This window comes from Haliaeetus albicilla, chromosome 3, assembly GCF_947461875.1.
Source record: "Haliaeetus albicilla chromosome 3, bHalAlb1.1, whole genome shotgun sequence".
NCBI classification, from domain to species: domain Eukaryota; kingdom Metazoa; phylum Chordata; class Aves; order Accipitriformes; family Accipitridae; genus Haliaeetus; species Haliaeetus albicilla.
The window spans coordinates 67,133,960-67,157,623 of NC_091485.1; the positions used below are offsets into that span (position 1 = coordinate 67,133,960).

A 23,664-nucleotide genomic window follows, 5' to 3' on the forward strand; every position below is an offset into this window, starting at 1 on the left:
CACAGGAAAGCCAGTGGTTAGTGCACTCAGAGTTATTCAAACAAATGTGAATTAAGGTCACCTTAACTCTGAATAGGAGCTTTTGTTCTGGCTTTTAGTTAAACTTGACAAATTCATTTCCATTTCATACCTTTCTTAGGCTTAGATTCATCTCCTCATCTCCTGATATCTTGTGGTCAGTGTGGGGATAGGAAGAGCTGATTAGCTTCAGTGAGTGAAATGTCGTTGAATCACAGCCGCCTTCATCCTATTAGTACAAATTTAGAAACGCCCGGTGATCCACAATGAACCAGCTCCAGATTTATCTTAATGCATGCAAATGGTGACCCTTGTTCACTTGTATATGATCAACAGCTTTGGTTTCCAGCCAGCTCCAAACATGTGAGTTTTTCTCATGACCTGCTACCTATTTACGGTATTAGAAATGCATTATGCATGCATTAGATCTCAAAATGAGTCTGAACTCTCACAATCTTTCACACTGAGGATGCATCCTCCCTTAACCCTGCTGCACAGCTATTTGCTTGAGAGCATTTCCTTCTCTCCCCCTTCTGCCTGCGCAGAGCAAAATAAAGAAGCAAAACAGCTCTACAAACACTAAAAAGGTCTGAGTGAACAATAAATTTATAATGGCCTTCAGACGATTTTGCCCTAGCAGAACTACCTGGCCCCTCAGTATCCAGGGACTGCAGCCAGACCAGCTGGGGGGTGGGATTAGGTCAGCATCCCCTTACTTCCCCAATTCAGCTCAGCACAAGGTAGGGGAATAAGCTCAGGCCCAAAGGGGTGCCATGACAAGGGTGTAACACCAAGCACCCTGATGCCTATTCCTACACTCAACAGCCGGGCACATTAAGCCCAGCACAGTTTTGATTACAGACTTGCAGTACAGATACCGTGATATAGAACATCGGAGCATGTAATAGTCAAAGGCAGGGATGTACGATCAAGGGTTCACAGGTAAAAAGCTGGGAAGGTGATGAAGTATTGCAGGTCGGTATGTTCATTATTGACACTTTAACAAGCACAGCACACCTTGCCTCAAGGCCCTTTTTCTGTGGGAGAGGTGCCCTTTGTGGTGGGTTGGAAGCATATCGTAGCTGCTTTATATTGCCCATTCTTAAAAACTATTTCAGGTGCTCACAACCTTTGTGAAACTTATAATATTAAGGCTTATATTTTTATATGCAGAGACAAACCAGTGAAAATCTGAAAAAGATGACCAACACCTTGCAAATATTGAGTAAAAAAACCACACAAAAAAATTAAAACAAACAAAAAAATAACCCAACACAACAAACCCCTTTTTCTGGTACTAGCAAATTTTTGTCATTTTATTTAGAAAATTCTGGGGCCAAACTGGCAGTATACTGAATTTGCAATGCTGTGTGGCACAGGAGGTGTAGGTAATTACAAATGAGTGTACCTAGAAACAGAAGGGGAAAAAAAGAGTGAAGAACATGGATCTGAGTTGGCCAAAACTGCTCTGACCGCATCAATTCACAGCAAGCAATCAGATGAAGCTAGAAGATTGTCCCTTCATGAAGGCAAGCAAAGATACTGAAAAAGGTGACTAAAAGCAGCCTTTTCATCAGAGAATCACAAACCTTGTTTGATAATATGCATGTAAGTGAAGATCAAACTAGTAATGAGATAATGATCAAGACACAGAAAAAAACTTCATTCTAGATAGAATGAAACTTTTGAGAGACATCTTATGACGTCTGACAAGATATCATATGAGAACTCAAAAAGAGGGAAAAAGAGGCTTTTAAGGCTTTGAGAACAGAGTTGCAACTGTTGAATCAACTGTGTTGTTTGAAGGGTTTATAGAATCTTTAATTTGAGGCAAAAGTTGTAATGGAGAGCCAAAATGAAGAACAAGATTGCAGAAAAGATTCTGCCTTCAGTTTGGAAAAGGCAATTAGACCATAAGTGGAGAACATTATTTGCAGATTGAAAGTGCTGAAGGAAACCAGGTCTCATTCAGAGAATTGGGTTAGTCAAAGGGGCAACTGGAAGAAAATTGAAAGCTCAGAAAGGAATGAGAAAACTGCACACAAAATTTGAAAGCAGCAGCATGAAGAACTGCACAAAAAGTAGAAGAAAACAAAAAGCAAATTTACATCTAGCCTTTGTAAAGAGCTGCTATATTTTGTAACAAGCAAAATAATTATGCAAAAGCCTGCTGGAAAGACAGAATTTACCGAAGTGGGTGTAAAGTACCTTACCTCTGCACAAGCAAGCATAATTCATTATGGGGAAGATTTAAGTGATACCTAAATGGAGCAGATTTTTACCTTGCACGCTAGCAGATCCCTTATTAATTTTAGATTGGGTGCACAGATCAGTGTGATACCTGATTTACAATACTGAGTGGGAGGACAGAACCAATACCACCAATGATCAGTTCATATGGGGGATAAATCACTCCTGAAGAGGTGGCATCTAAGTATAACGGGGCAGTCACCTGGCTGGAGAGGTGGAACTGCCCAGACCCTTCCTGGGAAGTGTACTACCCAAAAAGATATCTTTGCTTTGAGTAAAAAACTTCACTTTTTAAATTAGAAAACCCAACTTGGTAAACCAGGATGCAAGGAGCAATGTTTACACAAAGCCACCTGGCCATGGCCCCTGCTCTTCCAGGGGATCCTTGCTTCCAGCCAGCATGATCGCTTGCTGCATGGCAGCAAACACTGCCCAGTGCCCTCTGCTCTCTAGGGAGGTTTTTCCATTCCTCCCTGAGGCCTAACCAAACTCATCACGGTCTCAGCACATGCTGCAAACTCCCAGGGTCCTGCTGCACCCTCAATAATGCCACAGCCTCTGTATCTGTTGATCCCCTGGGTTGCTCCCCGTGGAAAGGAGAAGGAAAGGGTCCGGGGATGGGAACAACATTCGGCCAATCTCCTTAGTGGATCATAAGTTATCGTTGAAAACCAAAAGAAAACAAACACTCTTGTATGAGGGCATATAAGTTGAGATAAAACAAAACCTTTAAAAGATGAAGTTAACAATTACTTTGGGAGAAGGTGCACCTGAAACATAACAGACTGCCACTGGGAGAGTTCAGATCAGAAGATGACTGCAGGGAAATGAGAGAAAAGAAAGTAAAAAATAAAGAGATAAGGAGAAGGGAGAGGTAGATCAATATATGGAAATTACAAAAGAAAACTCAGAATATCCAGGATGTCAAGAAATGCCATAAATAAACCAATACAGACTAATACACTCTGAGTAATGATGTAAAGAAAAGGCCATTTTACAAGACCAAAATAGTCAAACAGAAGCAGTGTAGAATGATATCTCTAAAAATTTTAAATCTGTGATCCAAGACTGATATTAATTCATTTGTATATGCTGGGGAAAAAACTACTTAGATTATTACCCTCTTTATCCATAAACAGCATTATTAGAGAATGCAGTGACTAAACATGCAATCTCACGTGTAAAATCTTTCTTTGTGAGCCACAGCATACCATCTGCAGTAATAATGGGTCACAGACCACAATTGCCATGACTGTTTTGCAAAAAAGTTTGATTTTAAAATAGCATTATTTCAGCTCTACGATAGCTATATTTTATTGTTGCTATTAAAAAAAACCAACAACAACAACAACAACAAAACTGGTAGAAGGGTGCTTAAAAGAGGTGCAGAGTCAGATCTGGAGCTTTATTTGATGCTGCTAAATTTCAGAGCAGTACCCTCCGAACAGGGCTACCACCTGCAGAGGACACTTCAGCCCAGACTGGCAGGTTATTTTAGGTGCTGATGCTAAATGCTGGAGCATTTTCACAAAAAAAGTGAACCAGAAAATTTACCATGATCATGGATAACATGAATTTAATGGGGCTGCAGGACACCAGACTAGTCTATTACATCAGAGGACAATAGTCTCTTGTGAAGTAGCCTCCCTCCCACGAGGTGATTCCTAATGGAAGACAGACCTACAGCTTCCATAACAAAAGGAAGAGGGGAAAAAAAGAATGAGTCTGAACCCTTGATATGAAAACCAGAATCAACAGAAGCAAGGGATAAAGCAAGAGGAGGCACAAGGCTGAGCAAAGCAGAGCTAAAACTCATAAAATGCTTCAGACATCCACAGGACAGAGGTGGTCAGCTCGGAGACTGGTTGAGACCTGGTGATGCCTCATTAGAAACCTCTATTATGCCTCTGAGTGGGCATGAGTTGGTAAAGTAATTGGCTCTGTAGGAAGCTTGAGATAAAATATGACATACTGCTTCCCAGCATGTCTGAGTTGAAAGCAGCTGTCGAGTTAGTCAGCACTGATGTCAGTGGCTTGAACAGCACACAAAGATCCCCTGTCCTTCCTTCCAAGCTGTTTCCTAAAATGCCTTTTTGCTGATCTCTTGTTGCGTTAAAGAATCATCATAGTTCTAGACTCCAGCCCCAAATTCTCCTTAGTTTCTGTCCTAAAACCACTTCCCCTCCATGGTCCAAGCCTCTCCTTTTTAAAATCTCCTCATTCCTCTGCTCTCCACAAACATCTGGGATGCTTGTGGGCCACATGTTCTTTTTCCTTCGAGGCACTAGGGAAGATGGGGACCGGCTGCTGCTGTGGATTACCCTGTTAACACACTTGGCAGGGCTTTACACAGTGAATTTAAAGTGTTTGGTCCAGCTGATACCAAGTTTAGATTCCTACGTGATGTTACATGTTGTGTTTCCGAATTTTTGAATGCACTGAAAATATAACCTAAAAATGCACCGTGTACCCACTAAAGATAGGAAGGAATAATTAGGTTACAAAGTTAGTAAATGCATGCTGAAATAAAGGTCACATACCCAGGCTCTTTTTGCACATTTTATAGATCCACTTTTAAATACATAGTGCCATACTCCGCCTGCTTTTCCCATGTTCATTCAGTGCAAAGGACAAAACCGGTTTGCAGCTGCTGCTGCCTCAGCTGTAACTGGAGGTGCAGGGAGCTATACCCCGAGCACACACAATACACCAAGGGCTTTGAAAAACATGGCCCATAATTTGTGGCTATTGAATCCCTCTCTGCCACCAAAAATGAGTATAATAGCTTAACTTCATCTTTTGGCATTAGTGAGAAAATATTTTCTTTAGAGTTAGCATAGCATTTGACTGCTACCATGATGGAAAAGCTCTTGGAAAATGAGTGATGCTGCACTTGGAGGGTGGTTTGTGTGGGTCTGATAAGCAAGATGAGCCTCACACTGACCATGCTGAGCTGCCCAGTGTTAAATGATCACTGTCCATGGGACCCCCAGGAGGTGCAAGGTTCTGTGATTACACATCATTAAAGATGACTGGTTCCTATGAAGAGATCAAGTTGGGGCCACCTAGACAACTTTATCTTCTTTATTTCCTAATTTGGGAGTACTTAAATTTGCCACCACGGTAGGCTTCTTTCAATACTTGCGAGAGGGACTGTTTCAAAGGTTTTAACAAATATTGCAAGGAACATTTCTGAACTACTGTGCTTGAGGTCACAGGTCTCATTTGTCAGAGCTGATGGCCAGTAGCTGCTTCGTTGTCCTAGGAGTGTCCCAGGAGCTGACACACGGCTAGCAGCAGAGGAGCAGGCAAGACCCCTGTGCGGTGCTCAGAAACTGCTCTTGGCTTCTGAGCTTTACACAGCAACCACTGCAGGGGGGCTGGGGGCAGGGGGGGACGGACATCAGGTTTGTTGAAAGGAAGGATAGTTTCCCCTGCAAATGGAAGGGGAAAGAGAGGAAAAGGTATAAGGTGCTCAGGCTCTCAAGCTCCTGCCAGGAAGGAAAATCAAGGGTTAAGTCTAACTTCCATTTCAACTTATTACAGAGGGGAAAAATTGGGCATTTTAAGTGGTCATCTAGCGTTATAACAAAGTCATTTTAAGGATATTTTAAAATAACTTATACATGATTGAAACTGGATTAAGAAAATTTGTTTACTTGTAACACTGACTATACTCCACTTGATCACATCAGGTAAGTGATTTCAGCTTTGGTCAGGCTTTGGATCACCTAAAATCCTAAGAGCACCAGGGACAAGCCACGCAGTCACAAGGGATCACTAAAAATCAGTTTAGTGAGCAGAGAAACACTTTAAGTCTGAATGGAGATTAATCTGAGCAAGAAAGCTTTACAGACACACAACAAGGCAGAAACAGACTGCTGATACATAGGATCAAATATCAGCTGAGAGAGGGTTAAGAGCATTAAACACGAGGTTACAATGGAGTGAAGATAAAGGTATCTGATAAGCTAAAGCAGCAGCCTTTCTGTGCATGTATATACCAGAGATCTGAATCTTCATTGCTCTACAATTTATTTTCACCTGTGATAAGGTGGGTGTTACATACTGAGTTGGCAATACTTTACGGTCCCTTTGAAAGGGCATAAGAGATGAGTGTAAATGATTACCAGGAACCAGGGTGTGGCAAGAGATGCATTGACCAGCTTCCAACACTAGAAATAGCTCTTGTTTCTTTGTATTTAATAATTTCCCAGAGGGACACACCACACTCATTTCTAGTCCTGGGAAAACACACTTTAAAGTTATGATATTATTATGTATCAAAAAGCTATTTTACATCATTTATTATTTATTCACTGAGGCCTTGAGAGCACTTGAGTTTCATCCATGCATGTAGAAAAGATACAACCCAGTCCCAAGAAATTTATTAGCGAAGACATTTGCTATAACTAAACTTGCGTCAGATTTACTTAACAGATTTCTAAATTGATTTAAATGGTGAAAACCTTTCTGCAGACAATGTAAACTTAGCTTAGAAGTTACTTACAGAAATTTAGCATCCATAATTACTGACTGGAATCAAGTAAACTGAAGTGAGACTCTCAATTTAAGATGTTTATTACGTGGGTTGTGTATCTGGGATGTATAAGTGAATTGCAAACAAAACTTTTCAAAGGCATCATTTCTGTAAAAAATCAGTTTTGAAAGAAGTGATCTTTTATGTCTAGAAAACTTCTTGTAAAACATTAACAGCTTTTACCCCATCGTTTTGCTGCCTGACTTTATACTTAGCTGCAGCTGCCTACGTTTTTATAAGGTGTTAATAAATCTACCCATACTATTTTTAAATAATTTGTCAGAGAAATGTTTTCTCATTCATGCCATGAAGGCTGAATCTGTCTGGGAAGTACTTGGCTGCTATACAGATGGGCACTGTAGAAAAACCCTTGATAAAGATAGCTGATTGTGTTGTAACCAAAAATAGTTTCTGCCTGTATTAAGGACACACACTGCATGGAAAATCTGACAGTGAAGAGGTGCTTAGCACCTGTGCTTGGTGCTAATCAGAGCCAAGCCAAAAGTAGCTTGCAGCCTGACAGCCTTTCTGCCCCTTCCTCCTCTTCCTCATATACAAATTTAGGTATAGCTGAATTTCTGTGGGCAAGGGGGATGGGCTAGACAGCTCCCACGAAATCCCTTCAGGCCCTGATTTCTATTGCTTTACATTGAGAAGCTGAACCTTCTTAAGAGAAAAGAAATAGGGGCAGAGAGAGGGAGAGAAAGGATGGGGGAATAGCCAAAAAAGCAGAGCATCAAGGCTGGCTGATTGCACAAGCAAGATGGGGGTATATCTTGGTAAGATCACAACCTCTGCTGCAGTAGGGAAAAACTCTGGCCAAGATGGCTGGAAATTATGTCTGTCTTCTTGAAAAGGATAAATGAGATCTACGGACTTTCCTCAAAAGTCACTGCTGCTCGCTGCAGTGGCCCAGAGAAGTCCATCATGGATAGCTGAGCTTTCCCCTGTGGTCTGAATGTCTTAGTAGGTCTTCTTCTACATGCATTTTTTGTTGAGGAATTGGAGTCAAAGGCCTTTACACCACATCAAGTTCAAAGTGGCAGACTCTGGCAGTGGGTGCCTGAGAAATACATTAGTACACAGTCCTGGGAACCATCATACCTGCATTTAGTCTAACCTTAGTCTACCTCTTGAGATAGAGATTTGTAGTCCTAGATCAGAGACTGTAAGAGCAGTTTAATACACTCCTCTTTCCATTAGACAACTAAGTGCTTAGGTGAAAATTGTACCATAGAAAACCATCATTATCAAATGGAGTAGTTGCAAGTTAGAATTTAGAACGCAAAAAGGGACGATAAATGTGTAATTTGGAGATGCAGGGTTCAGAAAGTCCTTACAGAGACATGTTCCTGGCCTGATTTCTCTCAGTGTCTCTATCAATGCTCCTTTCCATCTGTGACACCAGGCAGCCACTGCATTAAGCCCAGGCACTGCTGACGGACAGGGGGCTGCCCACCACCCAGGCCAGGGTCTCCCACTCAAAGCCACAGCCACTGGGCTGCACGGTCTCACTCAAGCTTCCTGCTCTTCTCAGGGACCTGTGAACCTTCCATTCCCAGTGATGGATTCAAAATGCAACTTGTGCCTAGTCTTGCTGCAAATTCCCTCCAGGCATTCTTGGCAGGATGTTCTCCTAGGACGTGAGGACAGCAGGTTCAAATACCCCAGCGTGCATGACTGGCTGTGAGCCACAGCCATTCAGTCTCACGTGAGTTTACGTGGGAGAAAGGAACTAACTGATGAAACAGCTCAATAGCCAGCCACAGTCAGGACTGTGCGAACCATGAAGTGACACAATCCTGCATGTGTTTGTAGCATATTTTATCTACTTATCTCAAAAAGCTTTCTATATCCTGCTTACAGCAATGGAAACGGATATGACTCTCGCTCCCAGGTTTACCAAGGGGCCAGTGAAGGCTCCAGTGCATTTATGGATTGAACCCCAGTTTACAGGGGTGTAAGAAATGGCACCCTTGGCATCGATGGCTTCCTACGGAACAAGGAATATTGCAGCTAAAGTGAGTATCCAACAGACATGCAGCAATGGCCAAAAAAATGAGCAACTCCCTTCGGCTCACACTATCTGCCTCTTTGCATTTCCATACTCTGGGCCTGATCTTACTTCCATTAAGAAAGATGGAAACACTCCAAGTGCTTTTGGTGGGAGCAAACGCCTGCCTCTATACACTCCAGCCTCCTGGGGTGTATATATTGTAGACTGTATTCAAGCTACGTGCCTGTGTGTATTTCCTATGCAGTTTCAGTTTTTATAAACCTCTGGAGTTTGCAGCTTTGTCAGCACTGACAATGACGAGTTTCGTTCCAACTGGTGTGTTCCCAGAGAAAGTTCTTATTTTAAAGAAATGTCACTTCCCAATGAAAAACCTGTTCTGCTGAAAAAAATTCTTCACTGGTTCTGTCTTTTGAGCTAATTTAAAGGCTCATCTTGCTTTCAGGTGCCCTGGACACTCAGGAAATACTGAATCAAAACATCTGATACTATAGTGATTATACTCTTCTTCAGTCCATCTTCTGCAAGCTTTAAAATGCACCATTGTGGGTCCCCATTCCAGGTGGAGGGGGACGACAAACTGTCCCCTGGTCATTTGCTCTTGCTCATCCTGCACAGACAGTAGGAGTAGAGGCTTCCAGTTCCTTTTCTGGCTGCTTTCTGGGACAGAAGTTAGCATCCTTTGGAAGGTCTTCTACACATAGCACTTCAGCTCTGTCGATGTCCTTAGTATAAAAAGCAAACACCTATAAGTAACCTTCAAAGTTTAATGGGAAATTCAAATGGCTTCTTCTAGACTTGCATATATTCTTGATTTTGGCTTTTTCTACTCATGCTGTGCACTCTTCCATGCATTTCCCAGACTTTGGATACTAACATATAGCATATGTTCCCCATTTAGCTCTTCCTTAATTCTTGTTGGCATCGTGTCTGTGGCAAAGGAGAAGCAAAACAGTTGCTTTGAGAGAAAATATTTGTTTGCAAAACAAACTTTTCTTTATATTTGTATATGAAAACAGTCAAAGCCTTTATATTTTTTTCTGAGATAGACATGTCTGCAGGAAGAATATCTTTCATGACCATTTAAGTTATGAAGCAACAGTCATGTTTTAATGGAGTTTATCTAATAAAAATTAAGTAGAAGACCATGTGTTAAGGTGGGTTTATAGTCTTGAACTACCTCTGTGTTTCTTGTGTATAGAACCAATCAACTTCTGCAATGATGCTGGAATCTTAAAAATGCAAGAAAAACATTCTTGAATAAATTGCCTTGCCCATAATTGAAAAGTTCTTGAAAAAATTATTTAGCTAACACTTAAATTTCTGTCACCGGTTTGCAAAATACTGGTCTGCGTCTGTAAGTCCCACAGTGAATAAACCTGCCTGGACACTTTCAGAGAGGGAGGACCAGGAACCTAAGGAGAGAGCAATGTGTATTAAGTAAGCACTTGTAAATCTCACCCAGTAGAAAGAGGTTTTGGAGACATGTGTATGCAAACCCTGAGTAAAGTAGATGTTAGAAGACCACAAATCTGGGAACAAAACAAAACAAAAAAGACCCACCGTCACCAAGTATAAAATCAGACAGGAAGAATTCAGAGTAGCTTTGCAGGTCTTTTTCTCAATGGCTACAAGCATATACCATTGAAGTCAACACTGATGGTTGCAAGGTTTTGCAATATCCTATAATGGAAGCTGATACAGATCAGATCTGGGATATTTTTAGTAGGGAATAACATCCCAGGAGTTGCAGGTGCTCTATTGCTTCCCAGAATTTGGCCAAAAATTACAACATCCTTTTGCGTCAGTTTCAGAGGAGGACCGTGCTGGTAGAAATACAAAGGAAGCATCACATGCATGGACATATGAGGCACCTCCTTTCCCAGGACTGGAAAACACTCTGGAAATGTCATGGCTTTAGCTCCTGCAGAAACCCAATGGGACTGATATCAAGGCTCGTTGTAGAAGACGCGGGAAGGGAGGAGGCCTATGAACTAGTATCACTTCAACCCTCCATGCCCTCTTGTCTTTACCAATATTTCTTGATGCCAAGCCAAGAGGGGGTGGTGATGGTGAAGGGGCGGGAGGGGGGTCATTTCAGGGGAGTGAAGGGGACAGCAAGCTCTTAATTCAGTTAACGATTGCAGGAAGTGGTTTGTCAGTTTAGAGGTAGTCCCTGCTCAAAGCCAGTGCCCTTCTCAGAAATTAACTTGCAGTTCTCTAAAGATAGATTGCGCAAAACACCAGGGGGCCCTCGGGAACCTGCAGCCACAATTCCCCAGGCAAGGAGCTCCAGAAAAGCAGTGAAATGCCCCCCTTTGTGCAGCTGCTCTGTGGACTAAACCAACGCTCAGTGGAGCGGGTCTCTTATGCAAGTTCTCAGGTTTCATATCCGCAGTGACCAAATTTTGTTAAAAATATGACAGCTGCGCCTGTCATTTTCTTTCCATGTAATTTTAACCGTAACTTCAAACTGCACATGCATTGTCTGCCTATCAGCGATGGTAAAGGAAGGTTTACATAAAGTGAAGGACTTACCAGAAGTTGCCAGCTTTGGCACTGAAGGATCAGCTCCCCTTGGCACATCTCACAGGTTGATAAAAGAGTTTGCAAACTACAGCAAGTAATTGATATGCTAGGTGATATTCAGAGCAGCCTATGCAAGCAACATGGCAAAGTAGGATTTGGTTGGGTATAATTGTAACAAAACAGGAAATCGTTTGATGGCACTTCAAGGAATAACTCCCAAGTTGCCTTGAGCAATAGCAAGGATCTGATCAATGTAACTAGAGTATCAGGATGTCTCATCCACATTCCAAGGAAGGGTACAATAAATCCTTTCATCAGAGCCTCTAACATGCCCTGTGAGAACATTTTATTCACCCTTAAGGAATCACTTCAGCTAATCCATTTGAATGACAACATTTCGCACTGGTGTAAATCTAGATTATCTGCACTGATGTCAACTGATTGACTCAGAGCTTAGCATCCTTGTAACTGGAGAACAGAATCTTTGCATTATTTTCAACCCAACAGTTCCCAAGTCAATCTATACTCCTTTTGTTAACCAAAACCACAGAAACTAGCACAAAGGTGAAATGAGTTCTCCCTATAACCCAGTGTCCCACCCTTGGCAGAAGTAACTATTTTATGAGAAGACATCTTAGAGTAGGTCCATCTTGCTCCATAACTGCAGGCCAGACGTGGCCATACATCATGCAACACAACAGTGTTATTTGGAGCATTACAGTCCTGTTCCCATCCCTATTCCCACCTCAGCGACGTCCTAAGGCCCAACAGCAAGAGACTGGTTGTCCCTTCCTCAGTGGTGGTGGCTGTATCTCTAGAGAGAAATGTGTCAGTCCATCACGATCCTGTCACAGTGTCTCTCCAGAGTGACTTCAGCAGTGACAGTTTGTTTGTTATTTTCTCCCACAGAGTTTTGACCCTCTTATAGGCCAAACACTTCAGGCAAAAACAAAACAGCTTTGTGCTTTTTTCTGTTTTGGAATCCTTTTTTTATTTGTTTTTTAGTCTTCGGGGTTTTTACCAATAAAGCATTAAATGCTATATGGCAGAGACAGATGGGCTTATTTTAAGGTGTTCTAGACAGAAAGGTCGCAAAGCATGGCACTAGCCTTTCCTCACACAGTTCAAGCTAGAGCTTGTTTGTGAGCAATGGCTTCATCTAATCTTCCATGGCAGCAGCTCTGGGAGCTTTCCCCTTCTCCTTACACCTGCTAAGGCTGATAGAGCCACAGAGACAGCAACCTACCTGGTCCATACTGCAAAGAAATGGAGAATGTGCAAAAAAGTTGTTAAAAAGTGTACAGCAAAAATCAATTCACTTTGAAGTGGATATTCCAGAGCAAATGATAATCATTAAGTCAGGGTTCAACCAGTTTATTTAAATAGCTTTTCTCCATGGGAAGCAGATATCACCATGCCGTCTCCTGGCCTGTAGCACCTCTACAGCTCATCTGCAAATTTTTCTCATTTCATATAATTCTTCCTGAAGCATTTACCCTTAGCTTAAAGTGCCCTCCTCATTTGAAGTTCCTTTCCTCTGCCTCTTTGCTTGTTTTCTTGTCAACCAGTTACACAGGCAAAGAAACCTTTAAGGAATCTACAGAATACACCTGCTTTAGTGAAAAAGCTTGAAGAGATGGTGTAACATCTCAGTAGCTTCCCAGCACCAGGTGCCTCCCATGTCCTGACTGGTCTCCCCAGCTGCAGCTCCCAGCACAGGAGCTTGTTCAAGCCTTGGGAAAGAAGGTGGTTTGAAATGGTGCTGGCATACCCAGGACCACAAGCACCCAGGTAGGTTTTTTTGTGGTAGCAGCACATCACACTGTCACTGTGATCCCTTCCCCAAATGTTGCTCAGACACTCTACACATGTGAGTAAGTGCTCCACAGACTCATCCAACACAGCTCGCAGTGCAGCTGGCAGATGTGGCCTTGAATCATTGGCTCATTTGCTACTGAACCCTCCCCATGTACCTCCTGCATCCTTTTAATGGAAAACATTAGCTTTCAGGAGAACTCATAAGATGGTCATGCATCGACCCACAGGGGACGGGAGTCTGCTCTTCTCCCCAGCGAATGAATCAGACTCACGAATGAGTGGGCTCTGTCTTTCCAGCTTCCACTTTCCCAGTCATGGCCCATTTTTGTGTTTCTCTCTTACATTAAATTCCCACACTGGGTCCTTCTTGTGTAATTTAGACTGAGATTTTCTCCCTTTTCTTTTCCCTCCCTCCCCTCCGCCCCCCGCATCCTCTGTACAACAGAGCTGGCCACACAGCAACAGAGGAAATGAACAACATCTGGTGAGACTGATTCCTCGTTCTTGTAAGCAGTGTAAGCTAACAGCTGTGTCAGGCATTTCATCCAGCTCTGGAATAGAAAAGAAATCAATCATGCATTCCCCTTTACCACACCTCCTCGTGCTGGCATCTGCACTGGTCCTGCAAGATAATTGCTTGGTTCACTTTCCTAAAAATATACTGGAATCCCACCCTTTGTAAAGAGGACACTCCTTGATGCAAATACAATGATTCTTTTAAAATACAGGAGAACTAAAAAAAAAATTAAAAAATAAAAATAAAAAAAGAAGCAGAGCCCTTAAGCACGTGTTCACTTTAAAGAAAAGGAGCTCATTGGTTTTAATAAAACTATGCAAGAGCTTACATGTGGGTTGAAAAAACAGGGTTGGGTTTTTTCCCTTATGTATTTAGAAGCCTAATCACTATTGTATCCTATAGCTAGGTACTTAGAAAATCCACTTTTAGGCACAGACATGAGTTGTACCATTATGTCCAATGATGCCATGACGGTGGCAATATATCTTGTTGGATTAAAACCTTACTGCTTACCGCTCTGGAAATCAGAGCATGGGGACAGATGAGATCCAAGGCAGTCGCAGCCACAGGATGAGCAGTAGACATAGCAAGAGGAGGGCAATCTTCTTATAACTTACGGGTCCCTGAGCTAGCTTTGGAGTTAAGGACTAATCTCTTTTTTGAGTGTTTCTGCTGACACTGCCAAGAAGCTGCCAACTATCTTCAATTGCCTGGGCAGCTTCTGTGATACAGACCTCTGACCACTGAGAGCTCGGCAAACATCCACTAACAAGTCTTCAGTAATAATTACTGTCCCACAACCTCTGCTATGACCACAGAAAGCACAGCGTCGCTCAGGAAGGAGGATTCAAAGGTAGTTTTTAAGAAAGTCTGGGACAGCCGAGCATTGGGCAACTTGCCCTGTCTGTCTCACAGCTGCTCATACTGATGGTCTCTCAGACAAGCCAGCTGCAAAGAGCCACAAGCAGGGAGCATCTTCATATGTCCCTTGGGGTGCCGTTCACAGGCATGCTGATTTTGTCTCAATTTTAATTGGATTCTGGCAAAAACTAAGGCCACAGCAGTCTAGAAAAAGAAGCTTGTTTATCATCAGTCTGGACAGGTATTTGGTCTATAATCGTAACCAAAACTTGGACCCCTCTGGTAGACTGACTGTGCAGCCTGCGTGCTGGACTTTTCTGCAGAGATTTAAGCAGCCTGTGTTCTTGCTATCCAACTGCTTTCCTAGAAGCACTTCAGAGTAGTGATACCCACCTCCAGGTCTCCAGAGATGTTTCCCGAGGGTCCTATAGGATTAGTCATGACCATGAGCAACTGAAAAACAAAGCATGATGCTGAGAAGGGCAGCAATGTATGATATTGTGTGAGGCACACCACCCTGCACAGTTTTGCTAACACTGGAAATGGCTAACTTAAGAAAACAAGAAAATAAAAAGAAACTTCCTTTTTTTTTAACCTCAGGTACTGTCACAGGTGTCTCCTGCCCACAGTGAATTTTTGACCTTCATCCTGAAAATCTGAGCATAAAAGCCCTATGAAGTAAAATGCAGGACATACTGTATCTTCCTTTTTGCCAGCTATATGCACATGAAGACAAGTCCTCTTCTCGAACTGGTGAGATTCATTACTGTAAAGTGGAATGCGAATTTGGAAGCAGAGGGAGAAAGCAACCTAAGAGAAAGTGGGAAGCAGCCAATAAAAGACATATGTAATCAAGGGAAGCAAGCTATAATGCTAGGGGTTTGCTTGGGGTTGAAGATTTTCCAATAAGCAATGTAACAGAACAGATTTATGATTTCACCATAAAGTTGCATGTTACTATTTAATGAATTAAACATTCGCATACGGGTTCAGAGAAAATATTACTGACTGGGAGAGCATAAAAGCGTTGGGACATTCTTCACGTTTATTACTCATGAAAAGCTAAAGAAAGAAAGCAATCACAATAGCAATGAAACGTACTTTTCCACCCACATAGCATCTGATCAAATATTCACAGATGGAATTTATATGGGGGTTTATGGTAGTTTTTTTAAGCTGCATTTGTAAGTTAGGTTCTGCTAAAATCCAAATATACACATATATCTTAGGTATTTATAGGAGTCCTATTACCATAATAATTGAGCACTTCACCTTTTTAAATGTATTTATCCTCATACCATCCTTAGGAGGGAGGATGGGCTACCGTTCCCAATTCTGAGATGGGAACTAAGGCACAAGAGAGGCTGTGGACAATAAAGTGCCTCCGCTGCCTTCAGCTTGGATATTGCGATGCCTGGAAATTAGGCATTTGGCCACATCAGAGTGCTTCAAAGAGCTGGAGCTAGACAGCTTCCTAACCAGTCAATAGGAAAGGCTACATGCCCCCTTGGACAGCACAAGGAGAACTATCTAAAAAAAAATTAAATTCCTCAGGACATTCACATTTTGGAGCACTCTGCCAAAATGGGGGAGTCCTGCCATCCATCAGAATTCAAGTAAAACACAGCTGATGAATATGCAGATCTAGAAACCAGATTTATTTTTTTTTTTTTTTTACCACTTCAGCACAGCCTTTGCAGATCACAAAGATCCTTCAGGTCTTAAATTCTGCCTAAGCAGCCTCTGTGAATTCTGCCTTAAGAGACTCACTGAAGGTGAATGGGGAAGGCTGTGATAAACTCACTGTCTCCCAGGAGCAGCAACAGCCCCATCAAATAGAAGGGAAAATGTTCTGAGATTACAATTATGCTCCACTGCCTTCAGTCCCACACCATCACACCAGTGCCTTCATCCCACCAGGACTCAGCTGTGCAGGGAACAGCTCACCTGGGTGACCGAACTCGGCTCAGTCACATACCTAAGTGTTTTCCACTCTGACGCCCAACCTGAACAGGTCCCTGATGAAATACATTTATAGAAGTTGCAAGATTGATATTTCTGAGGTTACCGAGCAGGGGCAAATAAGTCTCCTTTTGCAGTTACCAAACCCTTGCTCTTTTTTTGGACTTATGTCACTGACATGAAAGCATCTCATTTAAGCATGTGTGATATGACAGTAAGGCAGGGAAGTCTTGCAGAACGTGGGCTGGTTTTTAGAAGTATGCTTCACCAAATAAATGAGCTTGAGTATACGTCTGAGACCCAGGAAGGCTTGTTTAGCTGGGTTCATACAAAGATGGGTTTCAGTTCCGAGTCAATGTGCTGGCACATTGCCAAGGCTTTATGCCTACAAATTTTGCTCAGAACAACAGCAACTCATAGTCTCACAGGGAAATACAGCCCAAAGCATCCAAAAGCAGTAATTGGCTCATAGCAACACAGAAATAGGCTAGAACTACATTTGCTTCAGACGTAGTGGGAAATCCTTCAAACTTTAGCATCAGTGTTGCTGTCAGTCTGGAAATGAGGGTAAATCTGATACCACTACTGTGTTGAAAATATTCAAGAGATTTTTCCCACCCTTCTCCCATCCCCACCTCTAAAGATGAGCTCAGAACTGCTCAACCTCCAATATTAAAGAAGGATATATGTTACCTAAATGCACTTTGACAGTCAGAGATTAAAATGTATCTCTATAAACAAATAAGGTCCATATAGTTCCCAGTTACAAAATGGAAAGGAAGTCATATAGCAAAATCCTCAAACCACACAGGCGTCTGGCTTGAGTACTGTATTAATTCCTCCCATAACACACAAAGGCATCTTGTTTGATCACTGATGGGCATGTAATACAGACAGATACACACTCACACAACGTCAGTACCGTAAGGTGCTACGTGCCATCAGCTGTCACTGAACTCAGCCATAGGTGACCTTGGCCATCGGATACTCATCCCTGCAGATTGTGACTTCTGTAGGACACTGCTTCAGAGACTACCTGGCCTTTTCCAGCATCATCAGCCCAGCAAAAGCCTAGACATAGGGATATTCATTCATGGCAACTAGCGGGTTAAACATGGACAGTTAGAAGAGGTACCTCCCTCGACTCTTCGACTCTTCGTTCTGCCTGTTTTCTAGACTCCTGCACTGCAGTGGATACAGTCAAACTCTATGTGATGCAGTTCCCCAACCATCATCTACAACCTAGGTGATTTTAACAGAGCAGATGCAAACAGCTGTAGTCCAAAAGCTGCTTCACATGCAATTCAGCTTCCCTGCAAAGAAAAGGAGCAATTTCTGGGAGAGGTGAGGAAGGAAATATTGGGGAAGGCAATTATCTCTGCCATCAAAGTTTTATCTTCCTGTCCTTGTGAATCAACATCCTTAGAAAAAAATCCATTTCGAACTTTGAACCATCCTACTAAAACATCCCATGTATTATTTTTTCAGCAGCATGTCTCAGTGCATTATTGGTGTCATCTTATTTGTTATTTTAATTTTAAAAAACATTTCATTTGAAATGAGTAAGAAAGAAAAACCTCAGGCTTTTTTTTTTTTTTTTTTGGTTCATTGTTTCTGGACTGAAGTTGCAATATATAAAAATCACTTCAGATGTTTTTTGTCGTTACTAGAAATAAAATAATGACTTAATGACTTACTATCACATGGCATTCAGATTACAAAAGCAGCACTACATAAAAACCAATGCAGCACATATTAAATGGATTAAAATTGAACTAGATTTCTAATAGTGACTGTATGATGTGGTTACTTGAAATAGCTGGGGATTAGACTCAATGACCCAGGAGGTCTCTTCCAAAGTTATACTCCTAAAAAGCAATTGTTAATGGGGAATCATCATCAAAGGGGGGGTATTTTCTGTGGGTCCTACAGAGATCTCCTTTTGTCCAATGTTATTCAACATCTTTAGCCAGGATGGTGAAGTTTTCAGAGGACACAGACATTTGGAGAACAGTAAACAATAATGGGAACGGGTCAGTTGTGCTTACAGCTTGGTAAAATGCATTATTTTGAACGTCACTCTGCAGTGAAACACACTATTCCTACATCTAAGACAAAGTCACTCTTGGAGCATATTCAGAAGTAGGCACTCCCAAAACCCCTGTATACTATCCTGTGAAACAGGTAATACAATGCTTGTTTATACAAAGAACATGTTGTGACAAAGTGAAATGTTATTATTACCTCTGCATACAGTACAGTTATTACTCAAATAACATGTACAGTCCAAGGAGGTAGCTGAAGCACTGGAAAGGGATCAGAAAAATGCTACAGCAATAATTTTATATCTGGAAAATCTGTCTTAAAACAAAAGACTTAAGAAGTTCAGCCTCTTTAACTTCTCTAAGAAAAAGTTGAGAGGCAATGAAATCACAGTCTGTATTTGGGGAATGGAAATTATTTCTGACAATAAAAAGTTGCTCAGTTTAGCAGAAAAAAGGCATGCAATGTCTGACTAGCCAGAATTTGAAATTAGATTAAGGTGAGGTAAAATATATATTTTTACTAATAAGTTCGGATAATCACTGAATCAACTTACCAAGGAAAGTTGTAGGTTTGTAAATCTCATGAAGCCTGAAAGGCCAGGTGTCTTCCATAATGACATGACCTGGTTGAAGGAAATATTCATCTTGATATGGGGATGACCAGGGCCTTTGCTGAGAAGAAAGCAGTACAGGAGATCAAAGCCCCTTTACTGTTTTTAAAACCTGTGAAGAAAGGTAATCTGCCCACTTTTACGGACCGTCACATACAGCCTCTTGGTCACAATGCAGAGTCCCTCAGGAATCTCTCCATCCAAAAAGCACATTTATTTTGACTTCAGTGAGCCACCTATTAGGCCTTTATTCTTTCTAAGCCTTTCCATTCTTTGAGTTCTGTTTTCATATCTTCTTTTAATCCAACGATTCCTCCTTGCCTTCCCATAAAGTTGTCATTTCCTTCAGATGCTCAGACTGATGAAAGAGCCATACTGAAATAAAAACTAAATGAGGTGAAAATATATCCCATAAAACCCCCCATTAAGGAGTTTACGGAGAGATTTCCTACTCCTCTGGCTCAGATAGATAGCCATATTTTATTCCTTCTAGGAAACAGAAAACCCTTAATCCCATAAGAATGCAGTCAGAATCAAAGAGCAAGAGGAGGCATTAGGTTGCAAGAAGAGGAGGGGGGAAAGAAAGAAGAATTTTATAGTCAGCCCTTCAACACAACATGAATGAATGGGCTATCACCACAGCTACTGCATGGAGCACAAGCACCGAGCAGAGCGGATATGGGAGAAAAATATGATAAACTGGAAATCTACACAAAGTCCACGGTTAGATAGCACTGGGTTAACATAGTGTAATAAGCTGTTGAGTGCTTAATGAGCCAGACGCCGTTAGGAAAAATGTCTATTAGAGGAAAAGAACAGAGAGAGAAGAAAGGCATGAAACGCTTGTGTTCGGTCATGATTAATTAAGAAATTGACAGTAACAGTAAATTTTATAGTTTCTCATCCCTTACACAAAAAACTGATTCTTCTTCAGGGCAAAATATATTCTGTCCCCAACCAGCTCTCAGGTTATTGCTTTTGCTGCCTTGTCTGTTTGTTTGTTTGTTTGTTCTCTGTGTGTGTGTGAGTGAGTGTTTATCCTTTAGTATTACAAGATGACCAGTGGTTAAACAAGACCAACAACAACTCAATATTACATCCCAGATTATGGAAAACTAGTATTTTGTGAAAGGTGCCTGGTTTAAACACTGCATCCTTTTCTCAGTCCACTCAAGCAGTTACATGATTTTGTGAGTTAGTTATATTTCCATTTTTGATCAGAGTATCTTATGTGTTCTGGTTTTTTGTTATACATTAATTCATGTGAGGTAAATAGAATTCTTTCACTTATACTTTTTTGGTCTTCTCAAGTTAGTAAGAGACAGAGAGGTTGAACCTGCATCTGTATTTTAGTGAATCAACACTGCGCTAGATGATAGATGCAACTTTTCCCGGACATTTTCATATGTTTCTGGAACAAACTCTGCCTGAACCTCTAGCACCTTCTGTTCAAGCCAAGTCAGGCACCGTACAACTCAACTTCACTCAGGATTTGGGCTTGTATCATTTCAATTGCTTTTCCCTAAAAAGGAGTCCTTATTTTTTGCAATTCTTCTTGTCTTCATTGTTGTCAAATTGCTTTTAAGAGACAAACACATGGAATTCATTGAGCATACAACAAAACCCACATTCAATTAGATATTGACTGTCTTGAGGGATAACAGCAGTAAAATGCGGCCAAGGGGAAAAACAGTTCACGAGTTATGGTACAGTGACCCAAGTGTTGTGGGCAGAGGGGAATGTTGCATAATCAAAACAACAATGAGGCGAGTGTGGGGAACGGCATTGTCTTCTCCACGCCCTGCCATCACAGCACTGTTCCTGGAACCAGCCCCACTGCTTGTGAGAAAGCCGCTTTGAAAATCAAACCCCCAAATTTTGAAATTGCCTTCAGCTGTGTGGACCACAGACTCACCTGAACAGAGCCTGGCTAGTTGTCTGCATGAGTACGACATGTTTACTCACTCTAGCCTCCACATGCACCATGCTAGTCAGAGGCCAGCAAAGCGAACTGTCGTCTGTTAAGTGGTTCCTTAAGAAACCATGCATTTTGCCCATGATACGGACTAACCCTAAACAGATCATCATAACATAACTTTTATTACAGCCTTTATGTCATCTGTCTTTGGCTGTTTATCTGGTCTAAGATATTTGTCTGGGCTCTATCTAGTCAAAAGTGTTAGAGTAACTCATCCAACCCAACAGAGGTGTCTCAGGGAGATGCCTGTCTTGCTCCTTTGATGACATATGGGGACCAAATGTGCAGATGACCACGTTAGGTAGATTGAATTACGTCCTTACTTTCTGACTTCGGAGGACAGATTTCAATGGATGTGAGAGTAAGCCTATGGAAATCCACTTTACTGACTTACCTCGGCTTTGAACCAGAGCAAATGAGCTAAGAGCATGAAGAAGGATGCTTATCCTCTGTGAGACCACCCAGATCTGTATCATTCCTGGTCTTCATTGGTGTATTGAGTTTGCATGGCAAGTTTTGGTAACAGGGGGGTTACAGGGGTGGCTTCTGTGAGAAGCTGCTGGAAGCTTCCCCTATATCCAACAGAGCCAATGCCAGCCAGCTCCAAGTCAGACCCACCAGTGGCCAAGGCTGAGCCCGTTGGCGACGGTGGTAGCACCTCTGGGATAACAGATTTAAGAAGGGAAAAAAACAGTTGCTGGGACACAGAAACGGCAGCCAGAGAGCGGAGTGAGAACATGTAAGAGAAACAGCCCTGCAGACCCCCAGGTCAGTGCAGAAGGAGGGGGAGGAGATGCTCCAGGCACCGGAGCAGAGATTCCCCTGCAGCCTGTGGTGAAGACCATGGTGAGGCAGGCTGTCCCCCTGCAGCCCAGGGAGGTCCACGGTGGAGCAGATCTCCATCTGCAGCCCGGGGAGGACCCCAAGCCAGAGCAGGGGGATGACCAAAGGAGTTTGTGACCCCGTGGGAAGCCTGCGCTGGAGCAGGCTCCTGGCAGGACCTGTGGCCCCGTGGAGAGAGGAGCCCATGGAGCAGGTTTTCTGGCAGGACTTGTGACCCCACAGGGGACCCACGCTGGAGCAGTCTGTGCCTGAAGGACTGCAGCCCATGGAAGGGACCCACACTGGAGCAGTTCATGAAGAACTGCAGCCTGTGGGAAGGACTCACGTTAGAGAAGTTCACGGACAACTGTCTCCTATGGGAGGGACCCCACACTGGAGCAGGGGAAGAGTGAGGAGTCCTGTCCCTGAGGAGGAAGGAGCAGCAGAGACAAGGTGTGATGAACTGATCATAACCCCCATTTCCCGTCCCACTGCGCCACTGGTGGGGGGTAGGTAGAGAATTCAGGAGTGAAGCTGTGCACGGGAAGAATGGAAGGGTGGGGGGAAGGTGTTTTAAAATTTGTTTTTATTTCTCATTATCCTACTCTGGTCTGATTGGCAATAAATTAAGTTAATTTTCCCCAAGTTGAGTCTGTTTTGCCTGTGATGGTAATTGGTGAGTGATCTCTCCCTGTCCTTATCTTGACCCACAAGCCTTTTGTTATATTTTCTCTCCCCTATCCAGTTGAAGAGGGGGAGTGATAAGAGTGGCTGGGTGGTGCTTAGTTGCTGGCTGGTGTTAAACCCCAACAATTGGTTATCAAAGGTGTCTAAAGTTACTAGACTTCTTCACTTCACTTGAATGACTGAAATGACATGGGCTAAATCTCCGCTTTCCTGACATTCTCTGCAGTTATTTCTTTGCAGCACCTGGATCTGTCAGCTGTACAAATTCTGTAGAACAAATCCAGATCAAAATCCCAGCCCTTTGCCTGCTTTTGCAGAGATAGATACATTCTCCCACCAGAAGCTGAAATAGCACAGGCGACCATCAGGAGTGTCACTAAAAGTCACACACCTTAAAGCTCCAAGTGTATTTTCTTCTTTATTCTTTTCCTCCAGCTCACATTTAATCCTTTCCTCTCCTCTGACACTTGCTAAGTCTATGCATTGTGAAGTTCCCATGCCACAGTCCTTACCCCTCTCTCCTTTGTCATGCTAATAGGAGTTTATATTAAAGATTTCAACCCTGTTGTACTGTGGCCTGAGCCACAAGACAGTTGTCAGTCATATTCTGTATATAATACTCCCATTTCCTAGAATTCCCTCCCACTTTCAGTATTTCTTTGCAGAGGATCTTCTGTGGGAAGATATAAATAATTTTCCTTTTCTCCTACCTGGCTTATTATCATGTTTGATAAAACCTACCAATTTCCTTTCTTCCTTTCCATAATATGCCACACATGGAGCAAAGCAAGCAGCACCAAGAGGAAAGCTCTCTTCTGAAAACAGCTGAAAATACTCTATACAGTATATCCACCATCGTTCATGGCTTGCTTTAGCAACTCAGGAACAGGACTACTTCTTCCCAAGGATGTTTTGGGGTACTGTTTTTGTCTAGTTCTGGGATGAGAACATGGTCTAACTACAAGCAATGATGATAACCGCCTAAAAATGTGTCTGCTCAGAAATTTGTGTG

The 23,664-nt window shown here is 42.3% G+C and overlaps 1 long non-coding RNA gene across 1 annotated transcript; it reads left to right on the forward strand.

Annotated features, from left to right (window-relative positions):
- Window positions 1-8,704: 8,704 nt before the first annotated feature.
- On the forward strand, window positions 8,705-18,470 carry LOC138684832 (uncharacterized). Its single transcript, XR_011324141.1, has 3 exons — window positions 8,705-8,829; window positions 12,920-13,142; window positions 15,148-18,470. It is a non-coding gene; the product is annotated as an uncharacterized lncRNA (long non-coding RNA).
- Window positions 18,471-23,664: the final 5,194 nt, after the last annotated feature.